This window comes from Cimex lectularius, unplaced genomic scaffold (genome assembly GCF_000648675.2).
Source record: "Cimex lectularius strain Harlan isolate CLEC.00 unplaced genomic scaffold, Clec_2.1 scaffold97, whole genome shotgun sequence".
NCBI lineage: Eukaryota > Metazoa > Arthropoda > Insecta > Hemiptera > Cimicidae > Cimex > Cimex lectularius.
In genome coordinates this window covers 97,283-110,539 of record NW_019392672.1, presented here as the reverse complement: position 1 = coordinate 110,539, position 13,257 = coordinate 97,283, and the positions used below count along the sequence as shown (strand labels likewise).

Genomic DNA, 13,257 nt, shown 5'->3' with positions numbered 1-13,257 from the left:
AAATGGCAAAAAAGGAGGGAAAATTCAAAAGATAGGGTTGAGATGGGAAGTTAGTAGCTCAAGAGGTAGAGCTTCAAGTAGATGATCGTGGGTTCGAATCCCGCTCCTGCCACTGACTTTTTTATCTCAACTAAAAACCTTAATTAATTGTTTGATAGAACGATGCAGAAGACGTTTCATTTAAGTCTACCAGTTCAGGACAAATGTAACCACTACCAAGAGTCTAACTACTATGTATGTTTAATCTATGTTTGTTTGTGCTATATTTTGGAATCTATACTGACTTGTTTAGTAAGTTAGTAACATTCAAAAAGTTTAGACCAATTTTAAGGAACGCGTTCCTCCGTGCTCAAGCCGTTAAATTTAAGTTAAAAACGCCCCCTAGTGAAAAAAATACAATACATGAGAATTGACGAGACGGTTAAAAAAAACTAACTTGAGATTACTGAATCTACGTAAATCAATGAACATAAATTTAAACGGCGAAATTGGAAGCATAGCGTCCTATTTGGAAAGGAAAGCGAACTAGCTCTCTTGGTGCTCTGTTTGTAAAGCTGAGGCGGCCATTAAATAATACAACTATGGCAGAAAAGTCAAGTAATATTTCAGCATAATTTAAATATATTCATCACAAAATCTAAAAGGAACCAGTGCCACCTGGTGCAAAACCAACAACGGAACATCAGCAAGCAGTGAAGAAGAGGATAATTATGAATACCTGGTTAATGAGGAACCATTATCTAGATAGGAAAATGAGGTAGATAATTTCAAAGTTTGAAAATGAACAGTATAGAACGGTTTTGCCTCTATTATTTCGGAAATGTCGGAAGCCCTTTTTCCTAACAGAATAGCTGACAGGTCTACCGTCTTGATGTTTTTATCTTAGTTTTTGATTTGACGGTAAAAAAAATGTATCAAATAATTGTATTCACAAAACCATTAGAAAGAAAAACGTTCCAATAATATTGTTATAAATTTAGGAAATGGTTTAAAAAAAATAATGATAGATCGGGTGATGATCCGCGCGGTAGACGAAATTATCGGAAAAGCAATATAATTCCACCCCGGCGAAGAACAGTGGATGATTGAAGTGAAACAGCTTGTTAAAACGATATTGCACTTTTGTTTTAATCGTTTAATCTATAAGAAATTTGTGCTATTAATTTCCCAGATGTCAAAGAAGGTGTTCAAAAACCAACACTTTGGAACTGTTAGAGAAGAATTGCATAATTGCTTAAGGGGCTTAGTTTTCAAACAGGACTTAATGAATAGAATCTAGAAAATTTTGCAGAAATCCAGTTGTCGGCTGCCATAGTTCGTGCTGAAGTCTTGAACGTTGGTAAACAAATGTACGATTCAATTCTAAAATTTTAACATCCGTCATGTACTACATTTTTTTAATAATAGTGAAAGACATTGAACATGAGACATTTGGTATTTAACATTCTTTCAAAACTAATTTTAAAAAATTTCAAGGGAATAACGACTTACATAGGGATTTTAAAATCTCAGAGGTCATGGCGGAAATCGTATTGCTGCAATTTGCGATCAGATGACAGTGGTATTTCCCAAAAGCCAAACTATCAAAATCGTTCCTGTGAATAAACCAAACAAAGAAACTGTGTTAATCATTATTACATAATTAATAAGTTAATTGTTAATTTTATTTTCTTGGAAAAATATATTATATAATTTATTTAGAAATCGTGAGATGCGGTCTGGTGTGATGTAGGTTTCGGAAAAACATTTTCTTTATCGTGCCAACGTTTCGATCTTTATTGAGATCATCTTCGATCAGAGTGCCTCGACACGACAAGCAAGAATGACACAATTACACAGAAGACAAACAATTTGAGTGAGTAGAAATACTTTTGATTGAATATATAAAATATATTTTGCATTGTATAAATTCACTTTTCCACATCCAAAATGTAATTGTAATATGTAAACAATGTTTGTAAATACCAGGCCCTGAAGATGATCTCAATAAAGATCGAAACGTTGGCACGATAAAGAAAATGTTTTTCTGAAACCTACATCACAGCAGACCGCATCTCACGATTTCTAAATAAATATCGATTAACGGTCACTATTCACCACACATATAATATAATGGTAAATGTCATAGGTGAGATCTGATCATTAAACGCCCATTTGCATTTTCATAAAAATTATTTATAATATTTCCGTTTATTAGACCTCAATGTTGTTTTTAGGTTAAAAGAAGAATAGGATTGAAATTAGCAAAACGGACAAAAATCGTTTAAGCGGTTTGTAAAGCGGGCCGTTTGCTATTATTCTTTCGGGCCTTGCTAATTTAAAACGATCTAGAATGGACTTTGACAAACCGACTCGTGCCCTAAGACATGTCGGGATTAATGGAAACAATTTTTCAACCGTAATGACTGCCAGGAGATGCGTTACATTCTGAACAAACGGCAATTTCCTCACCCAGTGGGGCCTTTCAACATAGATTTGAGATAACTTCCGATAAAGATTTATCACTATTGGTCATATAAAAAAAATATTAGCGGGACAATAAAGTGCGGGCTAAATCTGTTCACGTTTATTTCATTCATTTGTAATACTTAGGTCTATTAAACAATCAACGTCGGACAGTGTAAGCACAAAAAATTATATTTACTGAGCGTTAAGGTTAAGTACACTAAGAAAATCAAATGAAACAAGGTTGATTGAATACCATTGACGTTGACGTTAGCATAACATTAACGACTATTTCAGAAACCTTGTACAAAACCTCTAGTTTCATAATTTTCATAAATATTTCTGGTTTCTTTGAGAAATCAATGACATTTAATATTGCAAGGAAAGAACGTAAGTTAATCTCCATTGCACTACGCATTTTACCTAATGACTTAACTCACAAGCTAGTACGTCAAAAACACAAACAAACTTTTCTTGAGAGATTTAAATTTTTACAAAATCTGGGGCCAATAGTATGTTTTCATCTAGCAAACAACAAGGCAAATTAATGATCGTAATTATTTTATGAATTAATCATTTAAATTGAAAGTAATTTCACTGTTTAAATTTTAATTAAGAATATAGGAGGCGTTTTTAAGGCAATTGTTTAGTAGAGAATATTAAATAAAACCACTTTCTTCTCACTAGGACGTCGGATCCGTGCCACTGGAGATTTTAAAAATTAAATAACACCGCGGTTTCTATAAAGCATACAATTAACAACCTTTGTTCCTCTTTGTAACATTGTGTAACGTGATATCAGAAAATGTTTAGCAGAAACAGTTGCTGTGAGAGGAATATTTAATTATTTATTGATTGACGTTGAGCTAATTAGTTTCATAATTGTTATTTATCCAGGAAGTGCTATTTAAAAAAACATTATTAGAACATAATCTGTGAGATTGAACCTTGCGATTTGAAGGGTAATCATCTAGCATTAAATCACTGGTTTTGTCTATCAGACGCTGTTTGGAATTTCACAGTTATAATCAGGGTGAAAACTAACTGACAGCCTTGCTAGAATAAATATCAAACAAACCATATAAGAAGGCCCAGTAACATAATATCTCAGTCCAAGGGAATCATGATCACCCTACAGACAATATTTTGTATTGTGATATTTTCTTTTGGGGTCTGTAGGATGTCGAACCAGTAGTTTGGTCAAATTCCGATATTTCTGGTTTACGTAGTTCCGCGTTGACAGTTTTGGTATGTCCGTTTCCGCATTTGACGCGTCAAAGAAAATTTTAAAAATACTTACGATCAACAGTCTTTAGCCATCTTTCAGATAGAACTCGTATTACCCCTTCTTTTTAGTACAAAAAAGGGGTTAAAATAAATGTTTGAGCTCTTACTCAGGAATGGAAAGTATCGTGTTACCTTAGAGAGAGGAGAGGAAAGCCAGGAAAAGAAAGCAGCCAAGTCAGGAGGTTGGTCATATATAAACGAGTCTTCGCAATCCTGTGAGAGAAAAAGCCAGGGCCTGAAGGACACACGGGGGTTCGTGAAAAAGCTTTGGGTCTGCTAAAAAGCCTTAAGCTTAACAAGGAGCAATAGATAAAAAATAGACATGCTCAATAGACCAATACTGATCGCGGTTCGTTCGGTAAGTAGGCCGTAAATAGGCAGGTTCCTTTATAATCTGATTTAACCATATATAAACAAGAGTTTTGTACAACAAATATTAGCTTAAAATGAAAATAATAAGAGAAAATAGGGAAACAGCGGAGGCGTGGAACGCGAACCGAGAGGAAAATGAACGGACGAAGGTAATGATAAGAGGGCAACGGACTACTCTAGTCCGGCAGGCCGTAGGGGACGAAATGGGAAAAGGTGTCGGCTTTACGTTGGATTTTCCTCCTGGTGTGAAGCTGACTACATTCTTGAGGGATCGTGGTAAGTTCCGGAATGGGATTCGTGGCTGTCACGAGGATGATTTTTCCACCGTCCGGGACGAATCAGGAAGCGATCTATCTAGGATGCCAAAGACGATGGAAGGAGAGAGGACATTGGCGGTCCGCCGGGTTTTCCTCCTTATGAGTAGCCGAAGCCATGGATATCTGGAAGGGGAATCGAGGCTGCAATAGTCTCACCGTTGGGTGGTAAAGAAGGCTCCTAAAAACTGGCAGATGGACACCAAAAACGTCAGCAGGGGTCACCGAAAATAAGCCGGCAGGCCACCGCTCGATCTGCAGGCGAGGGCAGTTTCCGCTGCCTGGGAGGTGGCAAACGGTCATCAGCCTTATCCCCATAAGCAATGAACAGGATGCGAACATATGGATGCTTGAGGAGTGGCAGTGCCGGTGGGATAGGTCAGCCAAAGGCAGATATACGTACCAAATCTTCCCGAGCGTAGCAAGGAGATTGGAAGCAAAGCATGTCCATGTGGACCATTACATAGCGCAACTCTTAACGGGGCATGGCGACTTTTCAGCCAAATTGCTTAGATTTGGCCTAAAGACCAGCCCATTATGCCCCTGAGGACACGAGGAGACAGCTGAACACGTTGTATCAAGGTGCGAAATGTATAGCATCCCCCGAACTAGATGGCTGTTTGAAACGAATACCGAGGTAGCTAACATCAATTCATTGCAAGAGATCGTTGCTAGACCAGATGGCTTTAAGGCCACCTTGAGATATTGGAAGGCTGTAATGCGGCAAAAAGGCTGGCCTGCTTAGTAAGCAGTGACGCCTAAACATCATGCCATAGCTACCGAGATAGCCATATTGCTCTTCCCCCATGTTCCAGCCGGACGCCTCCGTGTGGCCCATCCTGGGGGTGTCATATTGGCACCGCTAAGTTCCGGTGGGGGAATCTGAGCCACGGCCACTAGGCGGAGAAAGCCAAAATGTCACCTGCAAAGCCCTCTCAAGGGCCTAGAAGCGGGACACGAATAGAAAAGACCTAGTGGGTCACCGAAAATAGGTTTTGTGCTTTTAATACGAGGCTTCATATGTCGTTTTTCTGTTAGCTTTTAAACTTGCGCAGAGCGCAAATTTATATTTCTGTTAGTTTTGTTCATTATTATTTGGAAATCGTGAGATGCGGACTGATGTGAAGTAGGTTTCTTTATCGAGATCATCACGATCTTTATTGAGATCATCTTCAGGGTCTGGGATTTACAAACATTGTTTACATTTAACAAATACATTTAGGATGTTGAAAAAGTGAGTTTATATGCAAAAAATTTTTTTTATATTCAATCAAAGTATTTCTACTCACTCAAAGTGTTTGTTTTCTGCGTAATTGTGCCATTATAGTGTGTCGTGTTGAGAGTGCCAGTGAGATTTTGTTGTTTTATGTTTATATAGTTGGATTTTGAAGGGGTGGAGAAGGAAGTCGGTATAGAAAGACATTTTTGTATAAGGAGTCGGTTTCTTTGAGGTGAAAATAGCCGACGATGGGAAAAAACGTTGGTATTGTTCGGCCAGATTATCCTTTCAGGATTATATAGACGGGGATAATTAGGAACAGGAAAGCTAAATTATTGAAAAATTAGACTATGTGAAAATGTTTGATGTGTGGAATGTGATGAATGTTTTTATGTTATATTATATGTTTTGTGTGATGTGATGATATATGTATGTTATCGATATTGAATTTGATTAATGATATTGGCGTAGCTGCGACTAAATGTACACGTGTCTGTTCTGTAATTATTGCTGTGTTTATCTCTGTTGATGTGAACTATTTCTAAAAAGTTACGTTTATGTTTGTTTTGTTCACTAATCACCACACAGTTGTTCATTATGTTAATTAACCATAGTCATTAGTTTCTTTTAAATTGGTTAGTTATTATAGGAACAATTAATTCTATTGATCAGTTTTTAATAAAAGAGTTATTTTGATTTGTTATGATTTAAGAGTATTTTATTTTATTTTCTATTTTATTGAGCACCAACCCAACCCTCCTTGTCAACCCTCACCGAGACTGGCAAAAACACTGTTGCAATTGGAGAGGGCCAAACTGAGAGGAGTGGTAGGACTACTAACCGGCCACTGGCATCTGAGAAAACATCTACACAACATGGGTATCTACAACGATGATCCCATTTGCAGATTATGTAATGAGGAGGAGGAAACAGCCACTTATATCATTTTCGAATGCGAAGCAACAGCTCAATGGAGTTGTAACCTAACGTACGGAAAAAACTTAGGGATTCAAATTGCAGCAGCAACAGTCAATGTCCTGATACTTCTAAGAAGAAGGATTGTGTCTATTGCACTGAACTAAGGAACTGGGATGGTACAATAAGCCAGAAGGCTGCAGTGCCTGGGGAATACTAACTCTGCTTCCTAGAATCCTTTTCTACCATACCATACCAACCCTCCGTGTAACCTGCATGGGTCAGGGTAAGTTGGATCTTAAGTGTCGGTTTTCCTCTCTTCGCCTGTGCTTTTTATTTTTTAAAATTATTAATCTTTGGTTCTTTTCTCTCTTCGCTGTATAGAATATCTGAAACGAATCGCAGAAGAGTCTGCAACGGTTAACCTTTGAATCCAATGACATATCAAAATTCAGGAATATATCGAAGCCAAAATTGGATTTATTTGCCGTCAACCTTATATCCCTGGTGATATAAAGGTCAAGGATCATAACCATTTACCAAAGGAGTAAAGAGGTGTAACATTTCAGATTACAAGTTTGAAGTTCAGGGGTTTCATTTCTTCCAGTTTTTATACATAATTTAAGCGGATACGAAGTTATTTTCTAATTAATGTCACTCCTATGACGACCTACACCTTTGCCGGACACAAAAGTGGTAGCAGAGCGTAGTAAATAAAATTGGACTCGTCCGACAAAATAAAACTAATTTTACAAATTTAGGTCTGTTTTAAATGCAGACTCCAAAATAGGGAACAGTTTCCGCATAGTAAGTTGCCTAGTGGCTTTTATCACCTAAACAAAGGCTTGAATACTTCGCAAAATTACGTTGAGCTCATTTTAGTTGAATATGAAATTAAGTGAATTTGTTTGATGTTGATTTTTTTGCCATTTTCTATTCTAACCTTCCTACATCGCATTAAGTAATAATATATTTAGTAAGGAGTTACGGTAGAATATGAAATTTAATAATGCTTTATTGCAACTAAACAACGGATTCCTGACAGATTGTAATTTTCCACGCTTTTCTTCCAATTTTGCCAAGAAATGTTGCCGCTCACAATGTAATCTCCAAGTTTTTTTTCCGAACGGTGACACAAATCAGGTTTTTTTTTATCAATACTTCGACGTTCAGACAAGTCCCTTTGTTATGGTAGCCAAGAAGAAAAAGCCACGGATTCGTAATTTCAGATGTCTGCATAAGCAATGCACGAACGAATATCGGAAGTGGAAAATTCGAAAAGAACGCCGCCCGAGATATTCAATTTCAATAACCTATTGATAAGGAACATGAGATGAATATCTAACATTTTTTACATAAATATAACAATTTTTCGGCGATTTATATCATCTGCGTATACTCTTCAGTAAAGATGTAAAATAGTGGATTTTTATTTCTTTGCTTGAAAAACTAATTATTAAGATATCCTGCATTCAAAATAGTAGTAGTATCAATTTTGGAAAAGTGGAATTTATTGGCTATTTCAATTCAATTATTCATTTTAGTTTAAACTTACATTTTTAAAGTATTAAACTATATTACAAACTTAGTAAAGATAGACAAATCAAAAATTATTCTAAGCAATAATTTTATAGTAGGAGTAAAATACTTAGCAATTAATAGCCAGTTGGTTGCGGGGCAATTTGGTACTATACTTTCCAAGGCGCTTTCAGCCCCTGTTTTTGATTAACTTATCGTCTCTTCATAAGTCGGGGCTTCTAGGCCCGTGAGTCCCTTATGACCTCTGCAGCTTCCGCCTACTCCACTCCTGAGATGTCCATAGGTACAGGTCGGTTTGAGACTGGAGGCTTTTTAGTAGCTCCTCTTCTGTTTCCTCTATGCTGCCGTTTTGTTTCTGAGGGACGATCGCCTGCTTTGTTTTGGTTTTTATCTAAAAAATGGTCGTCCTAGTCTCAAGGGAAGGTAGTACTCAAAACCGAAGGTCGCCTTACATCAGAGGAACGTTTATTAAAACTAGACTTCCCTACTACACTACTACGTCATTTAGCAACTACGAGTTTTTCTAATTCTTCCTGGCATAGATGTTCTCTGTGAACAAGAAGTTATGTCGATTATGTTTATCGGTTTTGTTCGGTTTATGTTCAAATTTTGTTCAGTTTTTCAGTTAAGCTCTCAACTTCATAGTATTTACACCTTGTGTCATACTTTGTGATGCTATTGCGTAACTCTCATTGATCAAAGCTGGCATCACTGTGGTGTTTTCTGTCAATTATGCTTCCTTTTCCTGGGCGGATTCATCAATGGGTTCATAATCGACTGGCTGTTCATTTTGTTTTGAAACACTGAAAGAACTACATTGGAAGAATGTAAAACGTTAGAAACTGAATAGGACAAAGACATTAGATATATGAGAAAAAACTACGGATTGAGAATAGGCCCGTACGATCATCACTAAGAACATTTAACAGCGGAAGAAACGCCCTCAGAATATTTAATCCGATTTTTTGATTTTCTTTATGGAAAAGCAAGGATGTCCTAAATGTATCGAAACATTTAGGAACATTTGGATCCTGGTGAAGTCATGAGCTGTGTTGATGAGGCTTTCCTTTTTATCCTTTTACTCACTCAATTAATATTTCCTACTAAACTGTATTACATCGTTTAAAAATAAGGCAAATTAGGCATGTAGTTTGAATATATGTATTTCTTTATGCCTGTATAAATATATATATTATATATCTGAGTTATGCAGTTTACAATCTAATAAATTAAAATTTATCAATTACTGTATTATCTTCCTTGATGTCTCACAAGCTTTTGACAAGGTCTGGCACGAAGGACTCATCAATAAACTAAAAGGTATGCTACCAAAGCAGTATGTCGATATTATCAGTTCCTACCTAACTGACAGACTGTTTAGAGTCAAACAAGAAGATCAATATTCAAAATTAAAAACAATAAATGCAGGAGTGCCACAAGGTAGCATATTAGGTCCACTGCTTTACTTGTTATACACCAGTGATTTTCCGAAAATAGATGGAGTAAAAATTGCAACTTTTGCAGACGACACAGCGGTGATATCAATAGGACCGACTATAACCCACTCAACCGAAATCCTCCAAAATGCATGTAATAAGATAAACGAATGGACAAAAAAATGGAAAATCAAGCTAAATCAACATAAATCAGTTCATATAATCTTTACAAACAAAAAGGTGGACCATGTTCCGTCGCTCATAATCGATGGAACTACTATACCATACAGCAATACAGCTAAATATCTGGGAATGACCTTAGATGCCAAGCTGAGATGGAAAGAACACGTGAAGAAAAAAAGGACAGAAATAGGTTTAAGGTATAGACAACTATACTGGTTGATAGGACGTGGCTCCAATCTTGCTATACAAAATAAAATATTATTATATAAACAAGTCATAAAGCCTATGTGGACATATGGTATTCAACTATGGGGTTGTACCAAACACAGCAATATCAAAATCATACAAACACTCCAAAATAAAATCTTACGTAACATGGTCAATGCACCTTGGTACATAAGGAATAAGGACTTACATAGGGATCTTAAGATCCCTGAAGTCACGTCATCACTGAGATTGATATGGAAGCGACCAAACACTTACATTACCGAAACATGGTCAGAAGATTAAAAAGAACAAAGCCATATGAACTTGTGTAGTTATAAGTGAATAGTGAATAGTGAAATGTAAATCTTATTGTACCAATGGGTTTATAAGAATGTAAACATTTATTTATTGTATAATATTATTGTAAAATTAATGGTTGGTCTAATAAGACCAGTTTTAATAAATAAATTTAATTTAAAAAAAATTACTGTATTAATAAACAAACTGCGGATTTATGCGAATCGGTAAACAGTCGAGGCAATTTTACAGCCAATACCTGCCAAAATGCGTTAAATAATCCGAATATCATCATGGAAAATAAAAACTATACCAATCATTTATTAATTCATTTCAAACGGCAAGGGATTAAACTTAAAAGAGGTTTAATTAACGTTGTAGAGGGCGTCGTGGCCGGAACAGGTTAGGCGCTGCAGAAAGATTTGTAAGGTAAAGGTCCCGTGTTCGAAACCAGCGGCCCTTACCCACATACTTACAAATGGACTTTTTTCTCAAAACACCGGCCCTCCGGGGCTTGATATGACCTATCCTGTAGCAAACCCTCGGTGAAAAAGATAAGGTAGTATTTAAAAAAAAATCTTTATCTTAAAATGTATGTGATGATATGCGAACGTTTAAATATTTAAATTTCTAAATTTAATAATTAGTTCTTGAAAATCTGAGAGATAGCTCAGCTTATCAAAGATATAATAGCATTTTTCCCAACCATTTTAATAATCTCCGTTCTCACTAAATGATAACAATTTATCATAATTGTCCTTAATGACTTTTAAGTACGGAAACATAACATAAGAAATTGTAAGTAAATGATCTTTTAGACTGGAAATTTTTTCTTTTTCCTCTTTAATTTTTTTATTATTGATATTGCTTTACCTAACAGTTTTCTCTATCTATATTTCTTCTCTTACTTCTTTATTCCTATTTGATACGCTCGTTTCTTTTTGCACCCACTCCAAAAATACATGTTATTTTCATTTGAAAATCTGTTATTCGAAAGAATGAAGCATTCTTATTATTCATCTAGCCTGACTGCTTCTGTTCTGCACTTCTAGTCCTCTGCCACCCTTGACAACCATCCTAGAAAGTATCTATAAGAATAATAAGAATAAGAATAATTTATTTACAAATATGTACAAAGATAGGGTAGTATTAAAAAAAAAATTTAAAATGTATGTGATGATATGCGAAGTTTAAATATTTAAGTATTTAAATTGAATAATTAGTCCTTGCTTGTCTGAAAGATCGCTCGGTTTATCAAAGATTTAATAGCATTTCATTCCAAATCTTTTAATAATCTCTTTTCTCACTAAATAACAACAATTTATCACAAAAGTGTGGTATAGATGGTTCATACTCCCTGCCTATATACTATCGACTAATAAGTACAATTTAAAAAGAACTATATATTTGTACAGGGAAAAGTAAAAAAAAACTTAACATAATTTAACAGTTACCTCAAAACAGAATATGTTTTAATCGCTTATGTTTTGTATTGTAGTGAGCTTAAATTATAGTCTGCAATACTTTTCATATGTGGGTGACTATTAACAAAACATTGAGTAATATTCTAAACTTGTATTAATGCACTAATAACACACAAAGTTTAATAAGAAATGTAAGTATTCTACTGGAGTCCACCTAAGAAAGGAACCAATCAACCTTAGACATTTTTTTTTAATATTTGTAACTTAGAATAGTTAGCATTATACGTGTTTGACCACACCGGAGCTGCATATAGTAGTACACTGATATTCTTTTAAGATAATAAATTAATTTTTATTTCTTGTGTTTAAGTTTTGAGTTCTTGTTTAAGAGAGGGAACTGCATATTATATCCAATGCCTTGTCTTTATTAACGTGCTTAGTGAATCTTAATTTTAAATCCAAAATTAGCCCTTGATATTTTATTTCATTTTTCCAAGGACGTATTCTGCTGTTTAAAACCACAAATCTATTAAGGTTTGGCTTACGTTTAATAAACATTGTAACTTCGGTTTTAGTTTCATTGGGTCTAATCTGCCATTTGTGAAAGCATTTGAAGCATTTCTTGAGAAATTGGCAACGGTTTTTATTCTATATGACGAGATAAAGAATGCTGCATCATCTGCATACAAATTTCTTTTCTTTTTAGATAAATCATTGATAAATATGTTAAATAAAATAGGTCCAAGAGGGTACCCCAGCTGAGATAGATCTTACTGATGATACAGCATTACATGGAATTTTCTATTCTCGAAGTAGCTTAAATAAAGTAAACTAGATACTTGGGAAAAGAAAGTATCTGAAAATTTTCCTCACTTTCCTCCACCAATAGGCAAATTAGTTTTGTCCATGTTAATTTTCAAACTTCATTCTTTACACTGTTCCAGTATAAAAACAACATTTTCTCTATCTTGCGCTAGGACTATTTGTGAGATGGTCCAAACCAAATGCCAACCCATAATTTTACATCGACTGAACAAATCCTTCTTAGCCCAAGGAAGAAATTCTTTAAATGTGGAAGCTATGCAGTATCATTGATTAAGTTCTTTATTAACCTGAAAAGACCTAAAGACCTTAATTTTGACCTAACTGATTTTATTCTATAAATGGTTTTAGTAAAGAAATTAATTTAGTCAAAAAGAAATCTTTAGAAACAATAATTATAATTAATTACATGAGGTTCAATAATTTAATAATTAGACTTGAATGTCGTTTGGTTAGAACTAATTTTGAATAAATACCGTATTTAGTGTGGTGTAATTGTGTACTGCACCTGCGTAAATCATGCCTCTAGTTCGTGCGAGGAATAACTACTGATGGGCAAACCATGTCGATTTGTAAGTAGATCATCAACAGGGAATGTACCAAAGTGGATCTATCGTGTTAAATAAAGGGTTCAAATTGTGATTGAGCTTCATATGAACTTTAAGGGTTGGCCTACGTTTGTAAAACATTCGTATTATGGCTCTCGAAAAATTTCAGAAAGCCCAAAGCTAAAATCGTTTAGCATATGAATTTATATTTCAAAACGCGAGACGCTAGTAATAATATAAAATTCAATA

At 35.1% G+C, this 13,257-nt stretch overlaps 1 protein-coding gene across 4 annotated transcripts in view; it reads right to left on the bottom strand.

Annotated features, from left to right (window-relative positions):
• Nucleotides 1-13,257, bottom strand: part of LOC106667120 (neuropeptide CCHamide-1 receptor) — a 113,574-nt gene that overhangs the window by 24,175 nt on the left and 76,142 nt on the right. For 3 of the 4 annotated variants that reach the window (XM_024225330.1, XM_024225334.1, XM_014394833.2), the window contains one exon: nucleotides 1,492-1,595. The exons of the other annotated variant lie outside the window; for it this stretch is intronic. The gene's annotated coding sequence lies outside the window, so the exon portion shown is untranslated. The remainder of the gene's footprint in view (nucleotides 1-1,491; nucleotides 1,596-13,257) is intronic. 4 annotated transcript variants of the gene reach the window in all.